General features: G+C 59.6%; 1 long non-coding RNA gene across 1 annotated transcript; it reads right to left on the reverse strand.

Moving 5' to 3' along the window:
- Positions 1–18,396: 18,396 nt before the first annotated feature.
- LOC124512234 (uncharacterized) lies at positions 18,397–21,037 on the reverse strand. Its single transcript, XR_006962093.1, has 3 exons — positions 20,864–21,037; positions 18,738–18,867; positions 18,397–18,564 (listed from the first exon to the last, which is right to left on the reverse strand). It is a non-coding gene; the product is annotated as an uncharacterized LOC124512234 (long non-coding RNA).
- Positions 21,038–21,318: the final 281 nt, after the last annotated feature.

A 21,318-nucleotide genomic window follows, 5' to 3' on the forward strand; every position in this document is an offset into this window, starting at 1 on the left:
CTTCTTCGTTAAAAGCTGTCAAGGTTTTAAGAAATTACGAATCAGAACTTGAGAGAATGAACACCCGTGGCTGAAAGTCACTCTTGCCTCTTGCTGGGGGGACAGGCGGGAGCTCAGCTTAGTGGCCTTGGGGCTGGCTTGCCGTTCGCTCTCCCCTGAGGGGTGGGCGGTCACTAAGTCGAGGAGCAAAGGCGAGAACAGAATTTAGGAGGAAAAGAAGAGAAAGCATGCAGTCTGGGGGAGCCGGCCGGGAGCGGCCACGGTCAGTGCTTGCTGGCGACACGTGGTTCGGGACGCACGTTCTCCAGCCGTTTCTGTTGTCACGGGCCCTCCAGGCGCCATGTAAGAGACTGTCTCCTGGAGGCCCTCCTGCGTCGTCCCCGTCAGCTCCTTCCCCGTGAGAGGCCAGGTCTGCAGGACACCCTGCTCATGGTCGCCTGCACCCTGGAGGCGTCTGTCCTCCAGATGGTCGTGGGGCGAAGGTCACGCTCCATCCCGCTCTTCGCCAAGGGGTCGGCCCAGGCAGATCGGGCGGGAGGTCTGCTCCTGAGAAGTCACGGTTTAGGCCGGACTTGTGCAGACACGCAGCTCAGGCCCCCAGGTGCCCGGCGGAAACACACGCAAACGGTCTTTGTCCCAGATCTCTAAATGGCTCGTGCGTCAGTCTTCAAGGTCGGTCAGCAGACCACACGGCCCACACCCCAGCACATGGGGTGGGAGGGGGCCTGGCCCTGCAAGCAAGAGCCGTCAGAAACAGCGTGCGGGCGTCAGGTGCGTCCCAGCGCTCACATGGGCTACAAACCGCACCTGCTCCCTGGGCTCAGCGATGTTGATGGACAGGCGGGACCTTGAAAACATCTACACTTGGGAGGAGCTGGGAAGCAACAAAGTGCGGCCCGGGCCCTGCCAGCCAGGCCGCGAACGGACTGCCCTCCGCTACCCTGTGGCCTCAGCGGTCTCCACGCACGCGGGGCCTCCTGGTGGGAGCTGGGACGCACCTCCGCATCCGCGGCCGCACAGCCCTGATGCGCCCGCTACACCGTGGGTCCGCCTCCAAGCCCCCGGCCCGTGGTGCCGTGTCAGTCTCGACTCCGCACCAGCCACGCGGCGCAAGGAGACAGCGCGGCAGCCGGCCGCGTCCCTGCCGTGCCCTCTGGGGGGCCTGACAGGTCAGTCCAGGACTGTGAGCGGCCGGGCCGGAACGTGTCACCCTCCTGCACTCAGCTCCTATCCCCTGATGCCAGCCTGGCCCCCACCCGCCACCCCTCACGCCACCCCCCACACGGTGCCCGCAGCCGCCTCCCAAGTCGGCCTCGGAAGAGCTGGCGGCAGGGAGCACGCACCAGTGCAAAAGGCTCAGACTCTCCCCCCGGTAGGTACTCGGACTTCCGGTGGGCCCCATCCCCGTCCCCGTCCCCCGTCCCCCCTCGTCCCCTGTCCCCTCACAGGAAGGCAAGGCCCACGTTCCTCAGAGGCAGATTTGCCAGCCCCGCTCTCCTGCCCCGGCACCGGGCGGGCACCTAGCCTACAGCTCTGCCCGTGTGCGGCACCGGACGTCCACTTCTCGCACACACGTGCACCCCAGCCCGGCCACGCTTCGGTCCCACCGTGGGGCCCAGAGCGTCTTGCACTCCTCTTGGTGTGCGGGACTGGGGTGAGTGCCTGGTTCCCGTCACGTCTTTGTGTTTGGCTGCCTTTGGCAGCCGCCGGCCCGTGGGCATCCCGACACCGGTCCCTGGGCTGCGCTGCTCTAGACCAGGGCGTTCCCGTTCCTGCGCCCACACTCGGCCGGGAGGGCCAAGGCTCCGTGCTGGAGGTTCAAATTTTGGGCCAGATTTCTGGGCGTGTAGGTAAATACTCTCTTAGCATTAAGAAAAAAAAAAAAAAAAAGGAAAAAGAAAAAGTAAACCACCCAGGAGATTTGAAACAGAACCAGGACAGCTTCTACAGCTTCCAAGGGCCATCCGGATCTAAGAACGCAGCGGCTGCCCTGAGAGCCTGCGGTGGAAAGAATGAGTGAGCTAGAAGACAGGTCGGGAGAAGCCGCCCCAGGATGCAGTCCGAAGACACGAAGACACCCGAGGCGGGGAGAACCTCCGTGGAAGGCACTGGCAAGAGGCCCAGCGGGCTGTCCCCAGGCCACTCGGGTCCTTGCCTTGCTTCCCCATCCGGGCGTGGCCTGGGTGGCCCGGTGCCTGGTGGGGGCAGGGGGCAGGGCTGTCCACGCACCTCCCCGGGCCCGGCTGGCAAGGACACCCTGCGGGCTCCCACGGCTCATGCCTGCACGGCGCCTGGACCGCGGCTCCTCGCCTGCGGTGCCCCTACTCTGCGCTCTCGTGTGGCCGTGAAGAGCGGCCAGGAACGTGGCCCGGCGCACCGTGGCTGGCCCACCGCCCGCTTCTCTGCTCCCGGGGCCACCTCCATACCCCGGACGCCCCTCATCGGCCTGCCCTCGTCTGTGCTTAGCCACACCATGCTGAGGCCACGACCCTATAGCAAGGTCAGGCCACTCTGTCCCGTCCTGGCTGGAACCTTATTCTCTCCTGGGGGCGGTGGGGAGGGGGGGGGGCAGGTAATTAGCCCCCAGAGGGCAGCTGCTTTGTCAGCAAGTTCACGGAGAGGAACACAGGCTCACAGATGCCCCAGCGGCAGACACGGTTACCCGGAGGTTGGTGCCTGACCCCACTCAGGGGGGCTCCGCTGGCAAGAAGCGGTGGCCGTGGACACCGCCAGCAACCCCCCCCCCCCCCCCCCCCCCCCGCCGAAGCCTGCGCGACTGCACGGATCCTGCTGTGGCCCAGACGGGAGACAAAGTCCGGGACCAGTTTGGGGCCCTCCTGGCCACTGGGTCCCCTGCGCGGCCACCTTCCTGTGAGCTGTGCTCTGCACGACCGTGCGAGCTTCCTCCTGGTGGCGGGTCTCTCCTGCTGCCCTCACCCCTCCCTCCTGGTTGGTGGGTCTGGAAACCGGACAGGAGACGCTGGGGGCCCGACGGGAAAGGGTGAGGCTCTGGCCCGAGCGCCGGGCTGGGGAAGTTCTCCACCATCTGTAGGGTGCCTGTCACGGAGAGAGGCCTGGGCCTTCCCACACCTGGTGGACAGTGGGCTTTGGGGTCAGGAAGCCCTGAGCCGGCAGCCCAGCCAGGACCTTTGGACTTGCTCCTAGCCCAGGTCCGGGGAGGCTGCACGGGCCCAGCAGGGTCTGCGTCCCCCCTCATCTGTGTGTAGCATCCAAACGCCGTGCGGCTCAGAGAAGATGGTGACGGGATTTGGTGGCCATCTGGAGGGGACTAGGCTTCGGATGTGCACTGGGGGCTGGGAGAGGCGTGGAGGCGGGGGCAGCCCCAGGCAGCCCTCTCTCTGAGGGCAGGGACCCAGAGAGCCCCGCCGTGCCCACTAGGTGAAGGGCGACCGCCCACACTGGCCGTGACGCAGGTTCCACAGCATGGACAGAGCTGGCGTCCACGCACAGCTCTCCTGGAGATGCTCGCTTCCTCTGGGCTGGGGTCAGACGGCCCTCTCCCCCTTCCCACCGCCACCCGGTCAGAGCAGGGAGCAGTGCCCGGACCGGGCGGCACGTCCCACCCCCCCGGCCGACCCGGTGCCCTGGCGGACGGCCTACCGCGGGCGGGCCTCCTGCACCCGCAGCCCCGGGCCGCCTGCTGCGTCTTTGGCGTGTGGCCCCGGGGACTGCACCGGCTGGCTCTGCCTGGCGACAGCTCTAGCAGCCGAGTCTCCGAAGAAACCGGCCCCGGGGAGCGGTGGGGCTGATTCCACAAGTGTCCCTCCTGCGCCTGGGCCCATTAACCCCCGCGGGCCAGGCCACAGGTGGGTGGCGGTGGCCTCAAGGTGGCCTGACTCCAGCTGCGCCAAGACCCAAGCTGGCTTGCCCCTTTCCCGTCCCCAGAGGACATTCGGATGGGTCTGAGGCCAGCGACGAGGCCGGTGTGGGGTCCTGGCGTCCGGGCCGGGCCAGAAAACAGGTTCTAAACAGGGGCGGGGTGTGTCCCCTCAGGTGGGACAGGCCTGGCTCGCGTCCTCAGGCTTCCTGCACCTTCCACATCCCCTCCAGGGCCGGGGCCCGCGCTGTGCCCTCCCACCGGCACTGCGTGGGGGCCGCTGTGCCTTCCACGCCCACAGGCCTTTGGACACCAGCACCCCAGAGCCCAGGAGAGCTGACGACAGCCCCGGGCTTGGCATCCGGCGGGCGGTCGGGACCCCCAGCGCCTCTCCACGAGACGGCTTCCGGAGAACACAGCCACACGGCTGATTCTCAAGGAGAGAGCATCGGAGGAGGTCCACGGGGGCACCAGACGATTCTCTGCAGTGAAAACGCGATCTCCCGGCCACTCGACACTGGACGGGACGAACACCAACAGGAACAGCGATGGAGCCCAAATTTAGTGCCTGGAGGATCACAAGGGAAGAGGGAAAATCCTTGGGGTGGAGACAGAGCACAGGGTAGGTAACAGGAGCTCCTGAAGGCGAGCGGGGAGTAGGTGGAGAGGGGCAGTCAGAGGCGGGGAGCACAGCTCTCTGAGCTAAATACAGACCCCGCCTGCCGAGGGAAGAAGGGCCCACGGCCCGCGCTGCCCACGGACAGGCTCGCTCCCCGGCAGCCCTGCGGAAGCGCTCCGGCTCTGGGGGAAGGGGAAGCTTTTCCAGGATCCAGGGCACCACGCCGAAGTGATAAACGGATAAGGGCCGGGGGCCGGGGGCCGGGGGACAGGCGACAGTGTGGTGGGCGTTCCCGATGCCCTCTGGCATCTCCTTCCGAGGCGCGGCCCCGGCAGGTGACATGGGCGTGGCGGGGGGGGGGGCAGTGTCACCCCGGGCAGAAGCCCCGCCGAGGCTGCCGTGGGGGCGCGTGGTGAGAGGGACCCACCACCCGCTGAGGCCCGGGGCGCCCGGCCACCCCACGGCTGTCTCCGTGCGCGTCCGGATGATTGCACCTGACACGCGGGGACCTCAGACTTGTCACTAGAGCCGGTATTGGTTCCTGCTGCCGTGTGACAAGTGACCCCACCTGCAGGGCCTTGAACCATGAACACCTGTCATCTCGGGACACTTCTCAGGGCTGGGGGTCCGGGAGAGGCTGGCCGGGCGGATGTGGCTCGGGGTCCCCCGTGACGTTGCGGTCACTCTGACTCGGGTGGCTCGGGCCGGTCCAGCTGCCGGCGCGTCTCCCACGGCCGCGGAGCCCAGCACGGGGACAGAGGCTGCAGGGCTCTGATGGCCGACCCCACGGCGGGCACCCACACTCAAGGGGGATGGGGGAGGAGGAGGAGGACGTGGGAACATATTTTATTTTGTTTCATTTTGTCTTTAAAAAATTTTTAATGTTTATTTTTGAGAGAGAGAAGGACAGAGCGTGAGTGGGGGAGGGGCAGAGAGAGAGAGAGACACAGAATCCGAAGCAGGCTCCAGGCTCCCAGCTGTCAGCACAGAGCCCGACGCGGGGCTCGAACCCATGAACCGCGAGATCATGCCCTGAGCCGAAGTCGGACGCCTAACCGACTGAACTTCCCAGGCTCCCTCCACCTTAACTATTTCTAAGGATATGGGTCAATAGTATCAAGTATATTCACGTTGTTGTGACACAGAACTGTTTCCTCTTCAAATCTGAAACTCTGTCCCCATTAAATTCTCCCCATTCCACCCCCAGCCCTCCGTCTACATTTTGTTTCTATAAATGTGACTCCCACAGGTACCTCAGACGAGCGGAATCACACAGCATTTATCTTTCCGCGACTGGTTTATTTCACCTGGGATGATGGCCTCAAGGTCCGTCCACGGCAGCAGGCGTCAGACCTCCCTTGCTTTTTACGGCTCGGTACTATTCCGTCGTTTTGTCTATCCCCTGATCTATGCACCCACACTTGGGTTGCTCCCAGCTCTTGGCTGTTGTGAACAATGGTGCGGTGGACGCGGGGGTACAGACATCTCTTCAAGATACACAGATATTCTTTTAGGTAAATGCCCAGAGTGGGATTGCTGGAAATGTGGTAATTCTACTTTTGATTTTTTTGAGGAAACTCCATACCGTTTTTCATGACGACCGCACCATTTTACGTTCCCGCCAAAGGTGCACAAGGGTCCCGACTTATCCACATCCTCGCCAACACTGATTAAGTTTTTGTTTTTTCAACAGTAGCCATCCTACTGAGTGTGAGTGGTTTTGATCTGCATTTCTCTAATGGCTAGTAATGCTGAGATGATCTGTGCTCTTCTAAAAGAAGTCATGACTGTGTCACCCATGCACACGCGTCCACGTTATCACGTGCATGCAACGCAGCCTCACGGGCTCCGAGAGAACACAGAGAGAGGGCACGCAAGTGTCCATGTGGGCGACGTGACGAAGGTGGGGCCGGGGTCAGGGAAGGAGTGAGGAGGACCGACAGAGAAGGGGGAGAAAGACCAGCTTAAACACGTTTATCCCTTGGACACTCATGCCTTCGTGGTGGAGAAGAAGTGCACACGACAAGGACAGAGCAGCAACGAAGCATTGCCTGCGGCTGTGAGTGCACAAAACCGGGGGCCAAAGCACAGTCAGAAGAAAATACGTGAGGCTTGAGGGGGGTCGAAGAGGGAACGCTAACAATTTAAGAACAACAGGTGTTCCTTGAAAGAGTATAAAGGTTACCTAAGCGGTAGACACTCCCTGTTCTTGGATCGGAAGTCTTAACGTTCTGAAAATGACCACGCTCCCCGAGTGGATCTGCAGATTCAACACAGTCTCTCCCGAAATCCCAGATGGAACCTTCCCCTCAGAAATTGACACGTGGATGCCAAAATTCACATCGAGTTGCACGGGACCCCAAATGGTCCACACAACCCTGACGAAGAAGAACAAAGTAGGAGGACTCCTACTTCCGCATCTCAGAACTGATCACCCAGTGACCATAATCAGGACCGTCTGGTTTTGGCACAAGGACAGACGGGCAGGTCAGTGCAGTAGAGCCAAGAGTTCATGGTCAACTGATTTCCGAGACAGGTGCTGGGACAACACAGGGGGGAGGGTAGTCTTTCCACGCGTTGCCGACTGGACGTCCACGTGCAAGAGGGAGGCTGGACCCCTACCTCACGCCGTGTACAAGAATGAGCCCCCGGTGGACCAGAGACGTACACGCAAGAGCCGCGTGACAAGGAGGCAGCCGACGTTGCCGCGAGTCCCGGTGCCGCCAGGGCAGCCCCGGCGGCTTCGGACACGACAGCAGAGCACAAGCCGTAGAGGAGAGGACGGATAAATAGGGCTTCATCAAAATGAAACACTTTTGGGTTTCAAAGGACGCCCTCAACACTGTGAGAAGACAAACCAGAGGATGGGATAAAACAGTTGCAAACCGTATGCTGAGGGGCTCAGACTAGAATATATAAAGAACTCTTGCGATTCAATAATGAAAAGACAAAGCGCGACTGAAAAGTGGGCATCTGAGCCGACGTTTCCCCACTGAAGACGCACAGCTGGCGGCAAGCGCGTGACAGGCTCCTCGTCACATCCCTCACCCTCAGGAAATGCAAATCCCGACCACGACGGGACCGGGCTCACACGCATCAGGACGCCTGGGACAGACAGACAGTAAGTGTTGATGAGGAAGTAGACAGGCGGAACCCTACTTCGTCGCTGGAAGGAGCGTGAAATGGAGCAGCCACCTGGGAGAACAGTCCGGCGCCTCTAAGGCTGAACACGGAGATGCCATGTGACCTGGCGCTCCCAACCCTGGGCGTCTACGCAGGAGAGGTAAAAACGTAAGTGCAAACCAAAAGCTTGTCGATAAATGTTTATGGCAGCCCTGTGCGTAATCGCCCGACCCTGAAAACCACCCAAACATCCGTCAGCTGACGATGTGGTCTCGGGACACGGGGGAGCCCCAAAGAGGTGCCCAGTGAAGGAAAGTACAGACAGAAGGCAGCGTGTCCTACGGTTCTCTTCACGTGACGCGTCCACACGAGGCCGGTCCCCAGAGACAGGACGCAGAGCGGGGGCCTCCGGGGGCCGGGGGAGGGGAAATGGGGTGTGACTGTGGACGGACGCGGGATTTCTTTTCGGGGTGAAGAAGGTGACACGCTGGTTGTGGAGATGGCCGCACAGCTCTATGTCTACCAAAAACCCATCCGTTGTGCAGTTTATTTATTTATTCGCTGTATTTTTAAATTTTGTTTACATTTTAATTTATTTATTTTGAGAGAGAGGGAGAGAATCGCAAGCCGGCTCCAAACACAACTCGCGAACCGTGAGACCGTGAGCTGGGCCGAAATCAGGAGTCGGAGGCTTAACCGACGGAGCCCCCAGGCGCCCTCACACCGCTCCCTCCCAACCAAGTGTTTCGGTGTGTTTTTCACACAGGAGCCCCTGGGCGCTCTCGTACCGGACGCGCTCGCAGAGGGAAGTGGAAGGCATTGGGATTCCTTGTGGAGACGTCTGGAAGGCTGTGTCTCTCCTGTGCTGAGCGGACTCTTCTGCCTGGATGGCCGGAGGATAGTTGGGACGGTGTCTCGGGGGGGGGGGGGACGCAGGCCCCCGGCCCCTATTGCGGTCCCCTGTGGCACAGGGACTAGAGGCCGCCGTGCAGGCAGGCCCTGGCTGGGCTCTCTCAGTGGCCGCTGCGGTCCCCCCTGGTCGTGTGCACATCCTCCGTATGAAATCCTTCCTGTCTGAAACGCACGGAGCACAGCAGAGGGCTCACAGTGGACGCACCAGGAGTCCTTCCAAGAGAGGACCCCCAGCGCCGGCTCAGCGGTGGGGGCTGAGGATGCACGCACCCCCCGAGGGGTGCGGGGACGGGAGGAGGCAGTGCGGGTCCCGATGGCTTGAGTGAAGGTGGTGTTGGCCGCTTTGCTGATTATTGGGGTTGGGGCAGGGACTGGGGGGGGGTGCGCAGGCTGGAGCGCACGGTGGGAAGTGGTTGCTGGCGCCTAGGGATGGAACACGCGGGGTTTGCTCAGATGCAGGGCTGGGGAGGGGGGGGTGGGCGGCCGGAAGCCACCAAACACCGAAGATGGAGTGAGCGACTCCTGTGAACCCGATCGGTTCTCCCGCCCGCCTGGGGCCTGGGTGCCGCCCTAGGAACGACCTCGTGCCAGGGGCAACTGGGGTGTGACAGGCCTGCCCTCAGCACGGTTACCAGACCCGTCACCTGCGGCTGTCGGCGAGAAAGCGCCGCGAGCAGAGGTCACGGCGGTGTGCGGCCAGCGACGGCGTGTAACCAAGCGCCGCCCACGGTGGCCTCAACCATCGAGTGTGTGTTACTGCTCGCGAAGGCAGCGGCCACCTGAAGGGCCCCCGAGGGGGGCTGGCTGGGATGGTCCCACACACATCTGGGAGGGGCCGCCCGTCGGCCGAGGCGTTGGGCCCACTGGGCCTGGGTCTGGCCAGCCAGCAGGCGACCTCGGGTGAGTGGGCGGAACAGAGCAGAAATTCTTTCTGGTTCTTCCTGTTTAACAGCTTCGTTGAGGTATGTTTTCTCTGCTGTAAAATCCACTTGCCTGAAGTGTGCGGTTCAATCATCTTTCACAGGTTTAGAGGTTTGCAGGGGTCACCCCAGTCTCATTTTTTTTTTTTACCGTTTATTTATTTTTGAGACAGAGAAAGACAGAGCATGAACGGGGAAGGGGCAGAGAGAGAGGGAGACACAGAATCTGAAACAGGCTCCAGGCTCTGAGCCGTCAGCACAGAGCCCGACGCGGGGCTCGAACTCACGGACCGCAAGATCGTGACCTGAGCCGAAGTCGGCCGCTTAACCGAGTGAGCCACCCAGGCGCCCCATCCCAGTCTCATTTTAGAACGCCTCCATCTCCCCAGAAAAAGCAGGGCGGCCGGGGCAGGGCCCGGCCGAGTCCCGGAGGCCATGACCTCCCTCGACGGCAGACCCGCCTCCTCTGCACCACCTGTGGTCTTTTGTGTCTGGTCTCGTCTCCCGCGTGTCGGGACCTTGCTCTTTCTTGTCGCCAAGCTGTATTCCGTGGCCCGGACACGTCACGTCTCGTGTGTCCAGGCACCGTGGGTAGGTGTTTGGGTCGTTTCCAGCCGTGGGAGTCAGGCTGCCGTGAACACTCACGCTCGAGGTTCTGTGCGGACACGTTTTCCTTTCTCTTGGGTGGATTCCCGGGAGCAGAATTTCTGGGCCATATGGTAAATTTGAGTTTAATATTTTAAGAAACAGCCAAACTGCACCATTTTACATCCCTCTAGCAACGTGCAAGGAGCCCGGTTTCCCACGTCCTTGCCCACCCCTCTCCCTTCCCCCTTGCAGGCGCAGAAGTCCCCGAAGCACCAGTCAGAGCCTCGGCCGGTTGCACACGTGCACGCCAGCCTGGGCCGGGGCTTGGGTGGGAGCATTTGCTGGGCTTGAATGAATCTGACCACCCTGAGCCCGGCCCCCTCCGGGCTCCTGGCCAGGCCATGCGGCCCCCACCCCTGCCCGCGTGGACCCGCCTTCCTTCCCCTGACAGGCGCGTGGTGTAGGACTCTGCGTGGCCCAAGGGGGGGTCTGGCCTCGCCCTCGGCCCCTGGTCTCTAGGTCCTTGGAATGTCCTGCCTGATGAGATGGTCTCTGTTTACCCGGGGGTCTGGGCCACACCAGCTCGTCCCACAGCGGGATCAGGGTGGGGGCCTTGGGTCAGGCGGTACCAGTTTGACCTCCAGAGGCTCGGTCGACCACGGAACGCCAGCAGGGACCCTGGACGCCAGCGCTGGGTGGGCGCCCTCGGCTGGCAGTCCTGTGTGCGGGCGCCCCCACCTCCCAGTCGGGAAAGTCGTGCTCCTCTGACTGCAGGGGAGAGGATGGCAGAGGCCTGGCATGCGGACCCGGGGAGCAGGGGTGGGGGGGGGGACCGCCCTGCACCTCCTCCCCGGTCCGTTCGCAGGACGAACCACATTCCTGAGTGTATCGGCTCTCGTGAGTTCGGCCAGCGCCCGCGGTGAGGTCCAAACCCGAGAGTGGTCTCGGGGGCCCCCGAGGGGCGTCACCGGGGGTGTCAGAGTGCGCTGGCCCTCTGCCCTCACAGCGGCCCTGTGCTGACCTCTCCTGAGGCCCCCAGCCCCCCACGGTCACCTAGACTCAGAACTAAGACCCGGCGTGCCCGGGGGACACAAGTCCCCTGGAACGCCCAGGGTGGTCATCCAGGAAGTGGGGGCACGGGCTGGTCAGGTCGCGGTCATTGACGGAGGTGGGCGGCGGCTGGGAGGACCCGAGGTCGCCGGTGGAGAGGAGGGCTGGGGGACCCTCCTGCCCCCTGGCTGCCCCCTCAGGGCCTCAGTGCCTCCTCTGGGCAGGGCCGACTCGGAGACCAGCACTCGAGAAGGGCTAACAGGGCCTTGGTCCGAGCCTTCCCAGGGCAACTCGGGTCCTCGTGGCCCGCCCGCACGACGGCCGCGCTGGGGGTACAGTGACCGCTCCCTTCGCGCAGTAAGAAACCAAGGCGGAGAGAGAGGTCATGGAAGCGGGCGAGGGCCCACGGCCAGGGCAGCACTGACAGGCGTCCCCGGCCTCCCGCCTGCCTCACGGGAAGACGGCCCCCGGATGGCGCTTCCGTCCTCAGCATGGGTTTGGTCTCTGAATGCGGCGTGAGCCGGCCGCGGACAACGCGTGCACAGGCTGCCGGGAGCACACGGCGTTCTCAGGGACGCTGTGCCAGCTTGGAAGGACCCCCCCCTTCCCGCTTGGCACCTGTCACCTCTCTGTGACCCCTTCCTGAGGGGAAGAACCTCATGGGCCGGCTTTGGGCAGGAACTCAGCTCCAGCCCCAGGTGGACGCGGGGCCCGACGGCCCTGTCCGCACGGGCTCCAGGTGGCCGTTCACGCTGTCATCCCTCCTAGCCATGCATTTTGCTACTATTTTTTTCAAAAATTTCAGCACGTCGGGGCGCCCGGGCGGCCCGGCTGGTTGAGCGTCCAACGTCGGCTCCGGGATGGTCGCGTGGTTTGCGAGTTCGAGCCCCGCATCGTGTCCTGTGCGGACAGCTCAGAGCCTGGAGCTGCTTCGGGTTCTGGGTCCCCCTCTCTCTGCCCCTCCCTGCTCGTGCTCTGTCGCTCTGTCTCTCAAATAAACATTAAAAAAAAATGAAACATGACAGATTAACATATTATAAGACTAAATTTACATATTTAAGTGCTAATCAAAAGCATATACGTGGAATAGTTTTCTTTCCTAACTAAAGAAAGGCAATTAAAATATTTGTGGGGGGGTGGTGCCTGGGAGGCTGGGTCGGTTAAGCGTCTGACTCTTGGTTTCGGCTCAGGTCATGATCTCACGGTTCATGGGTTCGAGCCCCACATCGGACTCTGTGCTGACAGTGTGGAGCCTGCTTGGGATTCTCTCTCTCCCTCTCCCCCCCGCCTCTCTGCCCTTCCTAAGCTCACGTGCTCGCTCTCTCTCAGAAATGAATCAACATTAAGAGAACTCATCACTGCCGCGTGCTGGGGCTATAAACAGAACCCCAGCCCTTCTCGGCTGAGTGCACCGGCGTGGCCAGTCCCCCCGGAGCAGGATGACGCGGGCTCAGGCTGTGCCCTCGCGGTGCCCCAGCTCTGCTGCCGCTGAACCGCTTCAGAGGGCGGCTGTGTCGCCCTGGGGGCACCAGGGCAAGAGCGGGCACGTTGGAGACGTGGGCCGGGCGGAGGCCGTGCCCCGGGGAAAGCTGGCCGCGGGGCGGAGAGGTCCCGGCCGCGTGAGTGGGCGGGGCTCCGACGAAGGACAAAGCTTGTGACCTCGTTTGCTCACCGCGGCCCGCGAACTGACCGGCTGTGTCTGTCCGGGAAGCTTTGCTGTGAGGCGTTTCTCACGTGCACATGCTCAGACCTGCCCACTCTCCCACCGTGTGTGTTGCAGACATTTCCGCAAGTTCAGGGTCAACTGCGGCTTCCTCCTCTGAACGGAAGTGTTAGGCGCGTGTGGTCAGACCCGTCGCTCCGCTGTGTGTTGCACGCTGTTTCCCGGCTGGTGCCTGTGGCTCTTGGCTGATCCGAAGTGGTCAGGTCTGTGGCCTCTCTCTGTGGCTCCGGGGGCCATTCACTTCATGATGGTTCCTCCCCCCCCTCCCCCCCCCCCCGCCCCAGCCGGGACCAAACGAGGCCCTCGAGTGAAGTCGGCAGACGGTCCAGTGCGCGTCTGGTCCCTCTCCGGTGGACGGTGGGTGTGGTTGGTACCTGGCCCCCGTGGGCACCCAGGCACTCGACCTTCGCTGGAAAGGGAAGCAAGGTGGGGCGGCCCTCCCGCGGCTGCCACCGTTTCCCGCGCGAGCCCGAGCGGGGACGCTCTTCTGTGGCCGCGGGAACAGGCCCGAGTCTCACCCCGACAGTCCAGGTCGTGGGGCCTCCATCTAGCGGCCTTTGGTCCTGGCTCGGCAGGGTCCCGGAGCTGAACGTGGGGCTGCGTCTTCTGGTTCCCCAAATTCCCAAGTGCGGCAGGAACCGCAGCCTCCTTGAGGGGCCCCAATCACCCCGCGTGTGTAACAGGCCCCCCGGAACCCGTGGGTTAAAACAACAGCCGTTCACGTGTTCGTGTTCTGCGGGGCGACGCTTCTGGCTCCGGGAGCGGTTCTCCCCGAGTTGTGGCCAGGCCGCCCCTGCCTCTGCCATCCGTGTCCCCGAGGGCGTCTGAGGGGACTGGGGGCCCGCCGGGGTCCGGCCCGTTCCTGGCGGCCTCACACACGGGCCCGGCGGCTGACCGGCCCGGGGCTGGAGCACGGCCGTCCTTCCCCAGCCTCCAGACAGGACTTGCACTCCGGGGGCAGCTCCCCAGTAATGGGAGCAACAGTGGCAGTCCCCTTGGACACGCTCTCCCATCAAGCGAGCCGCGAGGCTGGTCTCTGTGGGAGCAGCGAGGCCTCGCCTGAGGGGGGCCTCGGGTGTCTGCGGTCACGTGAACTCCAGCACCGTGAACTCCAGCACGGGGCCAAGCCGGCCGTGGGTCCTGAAAGCCACTTCTGAGACTCAGCCGAGGTCCCTCCGAGCTTCCACGGTCTGCACACTCCATGCCAGGAGAGCTCTGTCCCCGAGACTGACTCCTGGCCCCGACAGCACGGGCGGCGGAAGGGACTTCGGCCTCGGGTGGCCGCCCGTGCTCACCGGGAGCGAAGTACCCAGAAACGTGTGTTTCGGCGGTGCGAGCGGCCCGGGCCTGCACTGCGGTCTAAGACGTAATGTGATGTGATCGGGGGTTTTGGACTCTGAGCTCAAGGACCGGTCAGAGAACAGGAGTCCAGAGGCACCGCAAGGGTCTCTGGTCTCTCGTGGCCGCTGCGCCGATGCACTCCCAAGGGAGACGAGCATGATCGGGGCTGGGGGCTGCCGGTTCCCACACGCGGGATTGACGTCCCTCCCCAGGCCCCTCTGTGAAGGCTGGGGCCCTGACGGGACAGAGCAGGACCCCAGAACTGGGAGGGAAGAAGATTCGGATCGCCAGGACGGCAGGATAATCGTGCTGAGCGGGAACAGCGCCCCGGGTCCCTCGAAGGGCCTCGTCCCGCCGTGCTGGCCGCGTCCACCCCACCTGGGGGGGGGGCTGCTCTGCAGGCCGCCCTCTCCACTCCCTAGTCTGCAATCCGAACCGATCCCGGCAGTCCCCAGGGGACAAGCACAAACCTAACTGGGGAAAAGACGGCTTACACATCAAAAGATTTGCAAGATCTGTCACCTAACGGTCGGGTGACCAGGGCCGAGGTTTCTGCAAGTCCCAGGCCAGTGAGCGTGTGGACCCGACGGCTTCTTTCGAGATGCGTGCGGTTACAAGGGATTTAGAATTCCACGTTTTAGCTCAGAAGCTGGGGGTGCCCTCACCTTCTAGGGTGGTTGACGGACACCTGAGCCCACGGGCACCCGCTGGCTGAGGCCGGGGGACTGGCGGGGCCGGGCACGACTCAGAGGGAGGCAGGAATCCACAGTAAGGGAGGAAGGGGTCCCCGGTCTCCCGATGCTGGTCCCACGAGGACCCCCCGCGGCGTGCCTGCGGTCAGCGAGGCCCCGAGGGCCCTGGCGGGGAAGGCGCAGGGGGCTGGGGACAGCTCGGGGCGTCCTCTCCAGGTGGCGGGTGGAGGGGCGCGCTGACTGCAATGCCGACGGATGGGGGGCAAACCTTTGGGGAGGGCCAGGCGGTAAAGACAAAAGCAAACATGAATGGCTCTGAAAACCAGAAGAGCTAACCCTTTGGGGGCAAAAATCACAGGGAAGTTAGAAGGCCTAGTCGAGAAAAGGAGAGGGGCGCCTGGGGGGCTCAGTCGGGTGAGCCTCCGACTCCGGCTCAGGCCGTGATCTCCACGGTCTGTACGTTCGAGCCCCGCGTCGGGCTCTGGGCTGACAGCCCGGAGCCTGGAGCCTGCTTCCGGTTCTGTGTCTCCCTCTCTCTGACCCTCCCCCGTTCATGCTCTGTCTCTCCCTGTCTCAAAAACAAATAAACGTTTAAAAAAAATTTAATAAAAAGAAAAGGAGAAAGTTCAAGTGCACAGAAAAGGGAGAAAGAGGAAAAGTGTCACAGGTGTAGAACTTGTTTTCCGTGATAAGGAACCATTTGATGAACAGCAAGCAAACATGTAAAGCCTGGTTGAAACAGCATTTTCTGAGAAAGTATTATCATTCATAATTATAATTATAACAGATCCCCGAGGAGGTTTAGGAATCCAAGTGCACCGGGGCGTCTGGGGGGCTCAGTCGGGTGAGCGTCCAACTCCGGCTCAGGCCGTGATCTCCACGGTCTGTACGTTCGAGCCCCGCGTCGATCTGTCCACTGCAGATCCTCTCCCTCCCTCTCTCTGCCCCTTGGCTGCTCGATCGCTCTCAAAAGTAAACAAACGTTGAAAAAAAATAAAGTTGTGGGCTGCAGAATCTGGTCACCTGAGACTCTGTTTCCATCAACTTTGTCCCCCTTGATCACGGGTCGCCTTCTCACACTTCTTCTCCATCTGGTCGTTGTTTACTGTGTTCCAGACACGGTGGTTGTTATGTCGAAAGGTGTCTCGACGATGGGACCATCTTTTAAAAGACGTTGACTTGCTCTGGACGGCAGTTGAAGTCCCGGAGGACTGTCTGGTCACGTCAGGCTTGGCTGGATGCTTTGAAGGGTGGGGCTGTCCCGCGTTTGTTCTTGGTCGTATGTTGTGGCCTTTCCTGTGGAGTGTGTTCCTTATTCCTAAACTCTGGCCTTGCTGGGGTCTCACCTGATCTCCCCAGGTGCCCAGCGGGGACGCTTCCCTCCGGCCGGGCAAGCACACAGTGTCGCCCAGCCCTGTGTCCCCGGCTCGGCCCACACCCCTGCGCCGCCCCCCTCCCGCCTCTCAGCCCACGGCCCTGTGTCCCTGCTTCCCTGTACGGTACAGCCTGGACCCCAACGCCCGCCACGCGCAGGCGCTGCGTGTCGCGATTTACAAGATGACAGATCCGCGTTTGGCTGTGTCCGCATCCCTGACACCTGCTCCAGAAGCCCTAGAAGCCCCGCGAGGGGGACCGGGGAGGCGCCTCCTGTGATGGTAACGGGGTGGCTCTGGAAACCACTTTGGTTGGGGGCTGGTTGCCTGGTGGCGGTCGGCTTCCTCCCGCCCCGGCCTCTGGGGAGGGGACAGCGGCTGGATCTGTCACCCAGCGATCTAACCAGGCCAGCCCACGGAAGGAAAGCTCCGGGAAGCCTAAGGGGACGGGGTTCCGAGAGCTTCCAGGTGGGTGAACCCTGCCCGCCACGCGCCCCGGGTGCCGCGCGCACGGGACGCCGCTGGGTCCCTACGCGTCTCGTCATCCGGCTGTTGCTCTGCGCGCTTCAACGCCTGTCTCAATAAACTGGTTTCCTGAGTTCTCTGAGCCACTTAGCAAGTTAACCGAACCCAAGGAAGGGCCACGAGAACCTCTGATTTACAGCCAGTGGGTCGGAAGCACGGGTGACAACCCGCACGTGGAACGGCATCGGAAGTGAGGGCCAGGGGGCGACCCTTGGGGCCTCTCCAGGTGGTCTGAACTGAGCTGAGTGAGGGACATCCAGCTACTGGGGGGGGGCGTCGCTGGGTGTGGGGAAAAGCCCCCCCCCCCGCCCCGCAAGGGACCTGGCATCAGGCTCCCACCACATGCCCTTACCGCGCGAAGCTGCCTCCTGTCCTCCGCCTGCTGCCCCTCCGGCAGCACTGCACTCTGATGTCGCTTCCTCAGCCCGTGAGGCTGCCGGCCTGTGGTTTGGTTCCAACCCTCTGTACCCCGGAAGGAACTCAAGACAAAAAAACAGGGAAGGGGTGCCCGGGTGGCCCAGCGTGTTAAGCGTCCAACTTCAGCTCAGGTCACGATCTCGCAATTCGTGGGGCTGAGCCCTGCATCGTCGGGCTCTGTGCCGACGGCTCGGAGCCTGGAGCCTGCTTCGGATTCTGTGTCTCCCCCTCTCTCTCTGCCCCTCCCCCACTCATGCTCCCACTCTGTTTCTGTCAAAAATAAATCAACTTTTAAATAAATAAATAAATAAAATAATCTTTAAAAAAATAAAAAATAAAATCTTTTTAAAACCTGCAAAGAAGGAAATACAATATTAGTTTTTGCAGACGATACGATTAAATATCTGGAAAATCCAGGAGGATCGATTTAGATTTTTTTTTTTTTTTTTTAGTGTTTCTTTATTTTTGAGAGACAGAGAGACAGAGCATGAGCATGGGAGAGGCAGAGAGAGAGGGAGACACAGAATCCAAAGCAGGCTCCGGGCCCCGAGCTGTCAGCCCAGAGCCCGACGTGGGGTCGAACTCGGGACCAGCGATATCCTGACCCAGGCCGAAGTCGGACGCCCAGCCGACTGAGCCACCCAGGCGCCCCTCGACTTAGATTCTATCACCAACTCTATTTCGGTGCTGTGGCTGCGACAAAAGCAACGTAATTATTGGCCTGGTCTCTACAAAACCAGCTTGTTTGCAGGAAGGGTCCTGAGAGGGAAGAGTGCTACCTGGTGACAGTGCCCAGGAATAAGGTTAACAAGAAACTCCTAAGATCCAAAGTAAGAGGACGCATACCGCACTGAGGGACACACACGGGGATGTAGCACGGTCCGGGTCAGGAGACCGGGCGTCCTAAAGATAACAGTCTCCATGCCCGGGAATGTACCTCACGGATGTGACTTCACAGGTGTGGAATGAAGCACGTGTGCGATCCATTCGGTAGAGGCTTGTCTGCAATCGCAGAAGGCCGGACACGTCTCCGAAGGCCAGCGGGCCGGCTCAGCGAACCGTGGCGCACGTATAGCGGCTGACGTCGCCACCGCGAACAAGGCTGCCTTCTAGGGACTGATAGAGGGCCGTCTCCCAGACTGACGGACACATGAAGGAAACCAGTGTGCTGAAGGTACGATATGCGATCATCTGTGAGGTGTGTGTGTGTGTTGGAAATTTATAAAAGGTTTGGCTTCAAGCAAAAGAAAACCGAACTTAGCGTGATGTCAACAAATAGCGGTTTATTTCCCCCCAAGAGGCCCAGAGGAAGTGGTCTCCCGGCAGCCCGGCGTTTCCCCTCGGCCTCGTTGCCTCGTTGTTACAAGACGGCTGCCTCTTCTCCCCAAGTCGTGGCCGTGCTCAAGGAGGGAAAGGAGAAGGGAAAGGCAGTTTCAGCCGCACCTGTCCCACGCGTGACGGAAAAGCAAATGTTTTCTCTGTCCTGTCCCGGGCCCAGCAGCAGCTCCTGGCTGCAGGGAAGCCTGGGCGGTACAGCCGCCAACCACGGCTGGGGACTGTGTGACAGACGAGGGCAGGGAGACAAGGCAGAGAAAGTGTTGCCGTGTTGGTCGTACCGAGGGTGTCTTCAGAAGACGGCATTAGAGGTTGTGGGGCTGGTCGGCTCCGGGAGGGGACAAGTTGTCTGGAGCAGGGCAGCGGGGGCCGACTCTATCCCGTGGATCCAACACCGGGCGCATTTACTACCTACGCAAGAAACCAAGAACAATATAATTTTCAAAACAAGAGACCAGTAACCAAACCATGGCTTTCAAACTGCCACATTCCAGGGGTGCCCGGGTGGCTCCGTCAGTGAAGTGTCCGACTTCGGCTCAGCCCATGATCTCACGGTTCGTGGGTTCGAGCCCCGCGTCGGGCTCTGTGCTGACAGCTCAGACCCTGGAGCCTGCTTTAGACTCTGCGTCTCCCTCTCTCTCTGCCCCTCCCCTGCTCACGCTCTGTCTCTGAACAATTAATAAACCTTAAAAAAATTTTTAAAAAAGCCACATTCAGAAACTTTTTTTAAAGTGCTCGGTAGTGGGGCGCCTGGGTGGCGCAGTCGGTTAAGCGTCCGACTTCAGCCAGGTCACGATCTCGCGGTCCGTGAGTTCGAGCCCCGCGTCAGGCTCTGGGCTGATGGCTCGGAGCCTGGAGCCTGTTTCTGATTCTGTGTCTCCCTCTCTCTCTGCCCCTCCCCCGTTCATGCTCTGTCTCTCTCTGTCCCAAAAATAAATAAAAACGTTGAAAAAAAAAAAAGAAAAAAAGAGAAAAAAAAAAGAAAAAAAATAAAGTGCTCGGTAGTGATTGGGTTGAAGAGAAATTCATAAAGTAAATCCCCGAATGCATAGAATTTAAGAATAAAGGAACTTCAATGTAAAATTTGTGGGACACGTTTAAATAGTATTAGAAACAACTGTATAGCTTTGTTAGAAATAAAGAAGAAAGGAAATAATAAAGATACAGACTACGATGGAACAAAGACAAAAACAGAAAAGAAATAGTGAGGAAGTCAAAGCTGGCTTCAAGACTGATGGCAAATAAAAGAAACAACAAAACGTAGGACAAAAGGGAGAATTAACTATAGCTGTATGAGAGTTATTGTTTTTTATTTTTTTTAACATTTATTTATTTTTTGAGAGACAGAGACAGGGTGTGAGTGGATGAGTGCAGAGAGAGAGGGAGACACAGAACGTGAAGCAGGCTCCAGGCTCTGAGCTGTCCGCACAGAGCCCGACGTGGACACGATCCCATGAACCGTGAGACCATGACCTGTGCCAAAATCAGGAGTCAGTCCCCCAGGCACCCCTGTAAGAAACATTTTGTAAAAAGTACACACCAATAAATCTGAAAACCCGGAGTTATAGAAAATTTAAAATACTGAAATTGGGACCAGAAGAAATAGAAAGCCACAAGAGTCTAATAATCATTTGACAATCACTAATAGCCAAACCTCCCCACCAGCACGCACACGCCTCCCAAAGCCCCCACCCTGCGGGTACCCCAGACGAAATCCACCAAATCCTTGGGGACAGATAACCCATATGACATATAAGTGTTCCAAAAAAGAGAAAGAGAGAAAAGTGGTCCAACCCATGTTATGAAGCTAGTATAGAGATAGTCTAGGAAGCACTCGATCAGTGAATTCTACACCAGTTTTAAAAATCCTAAAGTATTGGGGCACCCGGGTGGCTCAGTCGGTCAAGGGTCTGTCTTTGGCCCAAGTCGTGATCTTGCCACTTGTGAGTTGGACCCTTGCATTGAACTCTCTGCTGTCAGTGCAGAGCCCACTTTGGGTCCTCTGTCTCCCTCTCTTTGTCCCTCCCCTACTCGTGCGTGCTCTCTCTCTCTCAAAGTAAACATTTAAAAAATCTCAAAGAAACCCTTAAAGTATTAGCTAACTAAAACCCAACGGTGTGTTAAGGTCACACAAACTTTATATCAGGAATGTAGGCGTAGTTCAAATTAGAAGATTTAACACAGCAATTCACCAGGTTAAAGAAGGAAAGTCAGATCATTCTTACATTGATGCAGATTAAAGTATTTGACAAAGTTTAATGCATACTCATTATTAAAAAAACAACAACAAGAAACTTAGAAAATAAGAACCAGAGGGAATTTCCCTAATGTGCAAGTGCTGTCACAGCCAAACCTGGCAAATGTAACAGAAACACATTACACATAACATAAGAGCGTTTATTCTTACAATTTCTGTTCGGTGTTATTCTGGATGTCCAACATGATAAGACAAGAAAAAGAAATCAGCAATTGAGGGACTAGATGGAGGGAGACCAAATTACAACGTCGTGTATTTTCAGATAACGTGATAACTCACACTGAAATGACAAAATAAGCAACAGATTAACTACTAGTACCATTCTGAGTTCAACAGGGCTGCTTTGATAAAAAACAACAAGCAGTGTTCCCCTAAGTCACTGGAAAAAAAGAAACAGGAAAAATGTTACTTAAAAAATATATGTATGGGGTACCTGGCTGGCTCGGTCAGTAGAGCACGAGACTCTTGATCTCGGGGTGATGAGTTCAAGCCCTGAGTTGGATGTGGAGATTACTTGAAATAAAATCTAAAAAAACCCCATACATATATATATATATATATATATATATATGATATTCCAGAATTAATTGGGAACCCACGAGTCC

Source organism: Lynx rufus, unplaced genomic scaffold (assembly GCF_022079265.1).
Source record: "Lynx rufus isolate CCGP_SWC_20201006 ecotype Redwood Valley unplaced genomic scaffold, mLynRuf1.p SCAF_17, whole genome shotgun sequence".
NCBI lineage: Eukaryota > Metazoa > Chordata > Mammalia > Carnivora > Felidae > Lynx > Lynx rufus.